This window comes from Vombatus ursinus, unplaced genomic scaffold (assembly GCF_900497805.2).
Source record: "Vombatus ursinus unplaced genomic scaffold, bare-nosed wombat genome assembly UNPS02014809.1, whole genome shotgun sequence".
NCBI classification, from domain to species: domain Eukaryota; kingdom Metazoa; phylum Chordata; class Mammalia; order Diprotodontia; family Vombatidae; genus Vombatus; species Vombatus ursinus.
This window is the reverse complement of record NW_020954587.1, coordinates 13,490,203-13,499,071: the sequence shown is the minus strand read 5'-3', so window position 1 is coordinate 13,499,071 and position 8,869 is coordinate 13,490,203. Positions and strand designations below refer to the sequence as shown.

General features: G+C 40.0%; 1 protein-coding gene across 2 annotated transcripts in view; it reads left to right on the top strand.

Moving 5' to 3' along the window:
- Positions 1-3,449: 3,449 nt before the first annotated feature.
- CUNH21orf62 (chromosome unknown C21orf62 homolog) overlaps positions 3,450-8,869 on the top strand; it is a 31,504-nt gene continuing 26,084 nt past the window's right edge. For both annotated transcript variants that reach the window (XM_027875561.1, XM_027875560.1), the window contains exon 1: positions 3,450-3,768. The gene's annotated coding sequence lies outside the window, so the exon portion shown is untranslated. The remainder of the gene's footprint in view (positions 3,769-8,869) is intronic.

Genomic DNA, 8,869 nt, shown 5'->3' with positions numbered 1-8,869 from the left:
CACTGTTTAAATGGACATCTGGCCTTCTGGGCGCTGGTCTGTTCCCTGTAGATTTTCATTCCTCTGAAAATCTTGCTTATGATTTCCTTGAAGGAAAGAACAGGTTTTTCTAGCTCTTTTAGAAAAGTCGGAAACCTTTGGCTGGTAAACAGACCTCCACCTCTTCTACCCCCTCAAAAATGTCTCTCCTCTTGGGTTCTCTTGACTCATTCCCTCAGATTATTGGCTACTGAGGCCTGTCACCTTACCAGCAATAGATCTTCAATGTCAGGTGCCAAGCTCTTTAAAGCAAAGAGCAGAGGGTTTCCAGCTACCTAATATCCTCAAGCTTAGTCTTTTCTTTAGATTCCTCTTCTCAATCAAAGTCACTGTCAAAGACCTCACCTATAATAAGCATTCCATAAACCTCCACATTTCCAATCTGAAAGCTATATTATATGTCATATAATGGTTATTGCCTGAATGGAGTTCAGGAACTATGGAGTTCAGGGTCCCTCAGTTTTTGAACCCTAAGTCCAGTGCTATGCTGGTAAATGTTTAACAAGAGGATTTCTGGGAGGGGTAGCTGGGTGGGACAGTGGTTGGAGCAGTGGCCCTCATGTCAGGAAGTACCTGAGTTCAAATCTGGCCTCAGGTACTTATTAGCTGTGTGACTCCGGGCAAGTGACTTAACCCTGACATAACTCCCCCCTCCCCCCAAAAAAAAGAGGCTTGGGGAAAAGGGTACAGGTGATGTACTTTTAAGTGTAACTTGCAATATTAACACTTTCTCCATTATTTTCTTAATTCTAGGCCAAGGATGAGGAACCTTCACGAAGTCTGGATTCAGTCAAAGGGTCTCACTTGAGGACTTAGAGGGCCACGTGTGGCCTTAAGGCCACAGGTTCCCCACTCCTATCTAGGTAACCAAGAAAACAATAAATTGAGCCCTGATTTGTAACTTTCACTGATTTCTGAGGGGTGAATGCTCACACTGAAATTTTAATAATTGGCTCTTTTGCCCCCGTTCAAGCTAGCTCCAGTACAGCCCTGCCTAAGTTCCTTCTGTTCTTCTATGTAGATGAATGAGTTAAAGCCAGACAGTAAAGTCACCTGCCTACTACATAACAGCATTTATGGCCTTTCGACATTCATAAGCAGTGAGTCCAAAACCTTAGAGTGGCCTTGAGGCCTGCTATTACATAAATAAACCCCAGAATCACTTACAGTCCTGAGGTTTTCCCCCACTAGTCCTGTTGCCTTGTCCTGACATTCCCTGGATTTTCCTTGTGGAAAGGGAAGGAAGGTCTCTGTCTGCTCTGGCTCTCTGTCTGTTTCCTCTCCTCTCTTTCTCACTCTATATAGTCTTCCAAGCTTGCTATGCCAAGTCTGAGTGGAAGACAAGGGTGCAAACCCTCCTTTCTTCTGGTTGCTACTACTTCCTTCCATCAAGCCCTTCTCCCCCACTGCCTCCTTTAGTCTTTCCCACTTACCAGCAGCGCTCATCAGCATACATAGCCCTTGGGTGACAAAGTTTACTTTCAGTTACCCAACAGAAAAAGGCACCGGGATGGAACAAATATCCCAGAACTTCTTACACATGTATTTATATAGCTATAACCCCCAGGTGCCACCGTAACACTCAGCTATGTGTCCCCTACTCCCACAGCCTCAGGGGCCCATCAAGCTCTCTCCCAGTGACCCACATTTGGTTATAACCAATAAAAATGAAAGACCATGTAGTCTGAGGAATAGGCAGGAAAAAAAAAAGACTCAGGCTTCATCTCATTTCTGCTCTGCATTTTATAACACTGTCAAACACATAGAATAAATGGCTTGAAAATATACCTCCGATGGTCCCCTCGACCACAAAGCCAGGATATGGGGTCCTATATCGTTTATTCTGGAAATATTTTTTAAATACTTCTCAGAGCTGCTCTCCCACTTTAGCATCCTTAGTCTACATTTATAGTCACGTTGAGCAAAGGCCATCCTTGTAGACCAAACTTTTATAGTAACAAAAGTCAAAAGGCAATAAAAAGGAACAGCTTATACCCGGAGTACGAACTGCCAACAAACAAGTTGGAGAAGGAGGAAGTTTGAGATGGTGACAGCTGAATTCCTCCCCATTGCCTGCTGGTCGAGGCTACGGTTCACTTTCAGCTTCTAAACCTCTCCTATGGCCACCGCTTTCTCAGCGCTGGGGAATGAGGGCTTATTGCTGCTCGGTCCTGTTTCTTCCTATGGTGCCCCCGCTTCTCCCTCTCCCTCTCCCTGTCCCTCTCCACCCGTCCCGTCCCGCCCCCCACCCCACCCCCCAGCTTTCCTTTTTTTCAGATTCCACTGGCTTGTTTTCCAGGCTCCGCATCTAGTTTACATCAAGGTCTCATTCTGTCCAAGCTTCAACCTACATTTCCCGTAATCATCATGGGAGAGCAAGATCTGTCCCACCCCAAAGCGGCTTCATAAACATTAAAACTTATAAAGCACTTTGCTCAGAACAACGCTGTCAGCACGGCGGGAAAAGTATTATTTCCCCTCATTTTATAGAGGAAGACACTGAGATTTAAAGAGAAGAAATGACTTGCTCACAGTCACATAGAAAGTAAGTGGTTTATTACTCTTTCCAACACTCTTGCTGAACCAACTTTTAAGTGCTTACTTTAGCTAATACAGAAAACAAATAGAGTAACCTCAAATGCTTTAAAATATGAGGAAATAGAAATCCTACTGTAAATGTTTAACTTTCTACACTCTCAAGTCATGCCATATTTTATCTCTGTTTGGCTAGCCCGTCATCATAACAGGGAGTTGCCTGTGTTATTTTATTTTAAAAGGAAAAAACCTTGAAAAATCAAAGCAAAATTAACTGTAATATAGTCAATATTACCAAATAAAAATAAAACTCAATAAAAGCATGTAGAATGACTTTAACTGTTGTCACCTGACTGTGCTACATGTTTTGAAAAACTTTATTTCTTAAGTATTAAGAGTAGAAAGCTGCAAGTCTAAAAACCTGGGTTGTAGTCCCATTTTTAAAAAAAAAATCCATTTTGTTACTTTGGACAAGTCATGATCACTCTAGTTCCCATTTTTCTCATTTTAAGTTGAATGGGTGGGTACAAATAACCTTTACATTCTTTCCCAGATCTAACTTTCTATGAGAAGAAAAACTGAGAAAAGATTGTGAGTGAAATAAACAGAATGTTTGTCTAGTCATACAACTAAAATAGAGAAGAAAGAAAGGTGGGCCGATCCTTAGAGATGACATTACAAAGCATTTAATTTTTTCCTCTGTGAGGGGTCAATTAGTGCTGGAGAACAGACATTTACTGTGTATAATAACTCAGAAAGCAAATGGCCAGAGAGTGAAATAGCCATATGAGGAAAACATGTCAGGAGTTTCAGTGTTCCAAAATTAATCATGCAATTTCCTGTTAAGTAAGCTTTCTCGTACTAAAGTGAGTTTGTTCAAGGCTGTCCTATCACAACAACCTCCCCTGTTGCCCTGTAAAGTTTCGAGCTGAGCACACCCAAACTCAAAATAATACAGGTAGTGATCCTTCTGGGTCCTTAAAGAAAGCAAGAGGCTGAAGGCTTCCTTCCTTGTTGTCATGGCAACAAGAAGAGCTGCTGGCCGTCTGTTAGCATAAACCAACAGCAAGTGCAAGACCACACATTCCACAAAGCCTTGAAGATTTACCAAGCTTTAGGGCCAGAATGGAACCTCAATGGTCAGACTGAACTTCCAAGGGAAGAAAGGGAGCGCCATAGTTTTAACCCCTAAATGTAAGTAATTTCTTTCTTCTTATTTTCAGAAAGGTGTGCCTAGTTTTAACTGGGACCATTTTTAGTAACCCCTGTTCATGCTGCAGGGTGTGAATGTGTTCTCCTGGATCTAAGATTCACTCCTTTTGGTCTCTGTTTGCACAGGACAGTTTATGTTACTTGAATGTGGGTTTTATAAGCTAGCACATCATTCTCACCATGAAATGCTTAAAGAGTTTATGTTTAAGACATTTACAGACATAAACTATTTCCTCTGGGGATTCTGCCTTTAGAACAATACCCAGGAAGGAGGTAACAGAGAAAATGAAAAAGTCAATAGTTATTCTTTAGTCTTAAACTTCATACCTTAAGCCAAAAATTAGATGGATCTCATATCATTTAGTCTCCAAGTAGGGAAAATGCTCAATGATCCCAAAATATAGATGGTCAATCAGAAAATCAAAAAGAATTTACTAAGTATCTACTAAGTACCAGGCATAGAATCTCTAGCACGGTGACTGAGAAAATAATAGGTGTTTATGGAGTGCTTGTTGAAGTGAAACAAATTAGGTTATGGTTTACATTTTAAAACCTCTGTCTCTCCTTGATAAGAAGTTATCAGGGCTTTAAAAATAGCTCTCACTATCGAATACTTTTCTTATGCAAGCCTTGAAAGAAAAACAAACTTAGAGGCCATCCTTTTGGCTTATAAATTCTTAGCTCTGCTTCCATCTTGAAGAAAAGTTAATGATTGCTACATGGATATTCAAAACACTTTAGAAGGAAATGTAGCTGAATATTTCGCTGCAGTAGTTCAAATGGTTTTTGAAATTGTTTTTCAGTCTTAGTAAAAATAATCATATTTGGCTGAGAAAAAGAGCTCTTTTAAGACTTTTTTCAGTTAGTCAAAATCCTTGCCTACAGAACTATTTGAAAATTCAGTTAATTAGGTTTTCATCATTATTTAGTGATGCATGGGTTGTTTATCAAAGGAAAGAAGCTGCTTCAACAGCATAAAAAGTAGGTATAATATTTATTGAAATAAATCCTTTATTAACCAACAGAAACAACACCAAGTCATGTGTCTGTGTGTATGTGTGTGTGTGTTTTAATTAACTGAAGGATAAGAATGATGCCTATTAAGATTATCTCTGAAAAAGTGCTAAAGACAAAACGATGCAACTGGTTTGGAAGAAGAGAGATGTTTTCATTCTGTCAGAAATCTGGCATATAACTGAGACTAACAGCTTCAACAAACTCTAAGGAAATGAGTCATATTCAACAGCTAACTTGGATTTCCAGATGTCTTTTCCAACACACAATTTTCTTTTAATTACCTAAAGGCAAAATACAACTTTGCCATTAATAACTACTTTATAGACACCCTTCTTTTAATGCATGTGCCTGGCTCATCATAGTCATTTAATACATGTTTATTGACTGATTACTGATTGAATGAATGTGTATGATATAGCCAATCACTAGAGAACCCAAGGAAGAACAAATGAAGCCATATTGTTGTATATGTAGTGACCCTCTGGGTAACTGCCCTCTCCTAACCTGTTCTGTTCCCAGAGGGCAGATGTTACCCCTAGGTTCCAGGGTACCTCAGCATTTGAACCTTCCCAAACTGTAACTCATGAAGCCCATAAATGCATACAGTGCCCAGGAGAAGAGTACACACAAATTTGGAGTATAATTGTAGTGAGACACACATTTAGGTAACAAATGTCATCAAGGACCTCTTGGTTTCAGCTCTTCAAAGCCTCAATATGCTTTCTTTACTTGTTGAGTCCTCAGACTACATCTCTCATCTCCCATCTCAGACAGTGTCTCTGCTATACTAGTCACTTAACTAGGTTCCCAGGGTCCTTTCTTCTCCATAGCTCAACTCTTAGTTGCCAAGGCTAGTTCTTTCTTGAATATATAATTGGCTCTCTTCTTTGCTGCCAGAGGCCCTTGATCCTTGAAACTGCTTTCTGTCTCAAATGACTTGACTCAACTCCCTCTCTGTGTATGGGTCTGTGTTGCTGGAAAATGTATGTTTCTACTCCCTTTTATGTTCCTATGGAGTAATAACACTGCACCCCTTGTGTGAAGCATCTCTGCTGGGCAAGTCACTTAGCTGGGCTCCCTAGGCCTAATCCTCTCTTGCAGCTCAACTCTTTTTTATTATTCATTTATTTTGATTTATCAATAATCACTTCCATATGCTTTTGAGTTTAAAAATTTTCTCCCCCTTCCTTCCCACCACCCTCCCCAAGACAGTGCACAATCTGATATAGGCTATACATTTACATTCATGTTAAACATATTTTCACATTAGTGATGTTGTAAGTAAAAATTAAAACCAATAGGAGGAACCATCAGAAAGAGGAAACAAAACTGAACAAAAGAGAAAAAAATAGCAATTAAACTTCCATAGTTCTTTCTTTGGATATGGATAGCATTTTCCATCACAAGGCCTCTGAAGATGTCTTAGCTCCTTGTATTGCCGGGAAGGGTTAAGTTTATCAATATTAGTCATCATACAGTGTGGCTGTTATTGTGTACAACATTCTCTTGGTTCTGCTCACTTCACTCAGCATCAGACCATACAAGTCTTTCCAGGTTTTTCTGAAGTCAGCCTGTTCCTCATTTCTTATAGCACAATAGTATTCCATCACATTCATATACCACAACTTGCTCAGCCATTTCCCAATTGATGGGCATCCTCTCAATTTCCAATTCTTTGCCACCACAAAAAGAATGCAGTTCAACTCTTGATAGCCAGAGCAGCTTCTCTTCTTGACTCCTCAAAGCTGTTTCACCTCTCAAATGCTTAATATCTGCTGGGCATGGTTTCTCTTACTGGTGAGTAGCACCACTGCTAGATCCCACAGCCAATGGTGGGAAAGGGAGAGAAAGTTCTCCCTTTCCCACCAAGAAGCAAGGATCAAATCTCTCCCAAAAGCTATGTTCTCTAAAAGCCAGTCATAGCTGGTTCTCTTCTCTGCTGCCAAAGCTTATAGTCCATAGAAGTACTGCCTGTTTTGACTCTTGTCAAGTCTGAAAACAAATGACCAAAGAGTCAGAGGTTATGCAACTGCTGTTAACTCTGAAAATACCAAAGAGCTCACACAGATTATCACAACTAAGAAATAAAATGAAATAAAAACAAAATCCAAAGAGTTAACAATGGTCATAAATAAAAAGCTTTCTTTATTCTGTTAGAGGAGGGAAACTAGACATGTGCTGGGGCCTCCTCTAGAAGGAGACCCACATTAGTGAGGTCAAATCTTAACACATATAGCAATGGCTAAGCAGTGAATTGTAGACCTAACAATGAGGGGTAGCAGCAATAATGAGACAAGATTGATTCATAGCAGGGCTTCATGAGTGGAATATGGATCCTGAAGGGTCTTGTTTGAGCTTAAGGACCATCTGGGGCTGATATGAAGCAATTCTAGGATTTTACTGTGGCCGAGTTTATCCAGAGGGTGAGGGCAAAGGATTGTCATTATGCCAAGCTCAAGGCCAAGCTTGCTTGCTGGGTCTCAGTTCTAGAAAACAGAGTGTCTCCTAATAGTAAAAAGAGAAGAGTAAAAAGAAAGGGGTGGTCTTGGCCTGGGGATCTTGACACTCTCAACTCTTTAGAGATTGTTAAGGTGGCCCTTTTAAAGGGCCACCAAGAGTATGGCTTGTTCTTGGTCATCCAATGGCTAGCTGCTATCTCTTCATTAGTTTGATCAGAGAATTTCTTCTTACTTCATAAATGGTTAACAAAGTACAAGACCTTCCTTACACTTTATTTAAGACTTTAAAATCTCTCTATTACCTGCCTATTACTTTCTGTGATTACATCAACATCTACCAGACTGGGGAGAATCAGTTAATGGGGGACATCCTGATCAATTCTCCTCTCCATTACATTCTCTCCCTAATTAAACATCTACTGTCCCCAGTAAATCAACTGGGGTACTTCTGCTTCATTTGTCCTTAGTCCCAAATTCTGGATAGCTCTCTAGTGTCTTGGGAAAGTTCAAATATTGCTCTTTGGAACTTTCCCTTAGGGTATGAGCAAAGAACATACAGCACAGTCCTTAAACAACCTGAAAACTAGTAGATTTCCATGAAAGTCCAGCTCTACCATACATGGTGGGCCTATAGATTATTCTCACCTTCAAACACATGGTTATACAATTCAAGAAACACACATTTTTCAAAACTCTCAATTACTGCCTGCCTTGGTGCTTATTTATCCCAACACAAAGACAGCAAAGAAAAAGAAAGGGAAAGCAAAAAAAAAAATTGGCCTTTCCTCTCCTGCAAAGGAAAAGTATGATTCCCAACAAAGCTTCCAAAAATAATAGGGGACCTCGATTGACTGGAAGTCACCATCTTACCTTTAGAGGAGAAACCAAAATGTTCCCTATAAAAATTCTTCTGGGTCTTTGCAAATAAAATTTCTCTAATATCTTACTGCAACACAAAGGACATTCCAAATGGAGGTCCATACTATCCCTCACTAAGACAAGCAGGCTAATGATGATAATAATAATAATAGTAGTAGCAGCTAACAATTATATATTGCTTACAGTGTGCCAGGCAATGTGCTAAGTGCTTTACAATTATCTTGTTTGATCCTCTTAATATCCCTAAGGAGTAGAGGCTATTATTATCTCCATTTTACAGATGAGGAATCTGAGGCAAACAGGTTAAGTGACTTCGCCAAGGTTACACAGCTAGTAAAATGTCTGAAGTTGGATTGGAACTCGAATCTTCCTGACTCCATGCTCAGGGCTCTATCTACTACACTACCTGGCTGCCCCTAGTTTGTGAAAAAATCAAAATCATACAAGAGGTATGGGACTCTTTAAAAATTATTAAGGACTTGGAGTTGATTACTTGGGATTTCTGGGCCATCAGGCACACTTTATCCTGCAGTCCAGAAGGATTTCATGCAAATTGTCCTGACATATGTCACAATAAGGCAATAGTTTAGACCTGCTCAACAGCAATTTTTTAAAAATTAACCTGGATGAGCTCCCATAGTGTGCTTCTAGGCACATTGCTAGGCAACAGCAGTCTAGAGAGGAAACATCCATATTGCTCATATTGGCTCCTGTACTTGTAATGGACA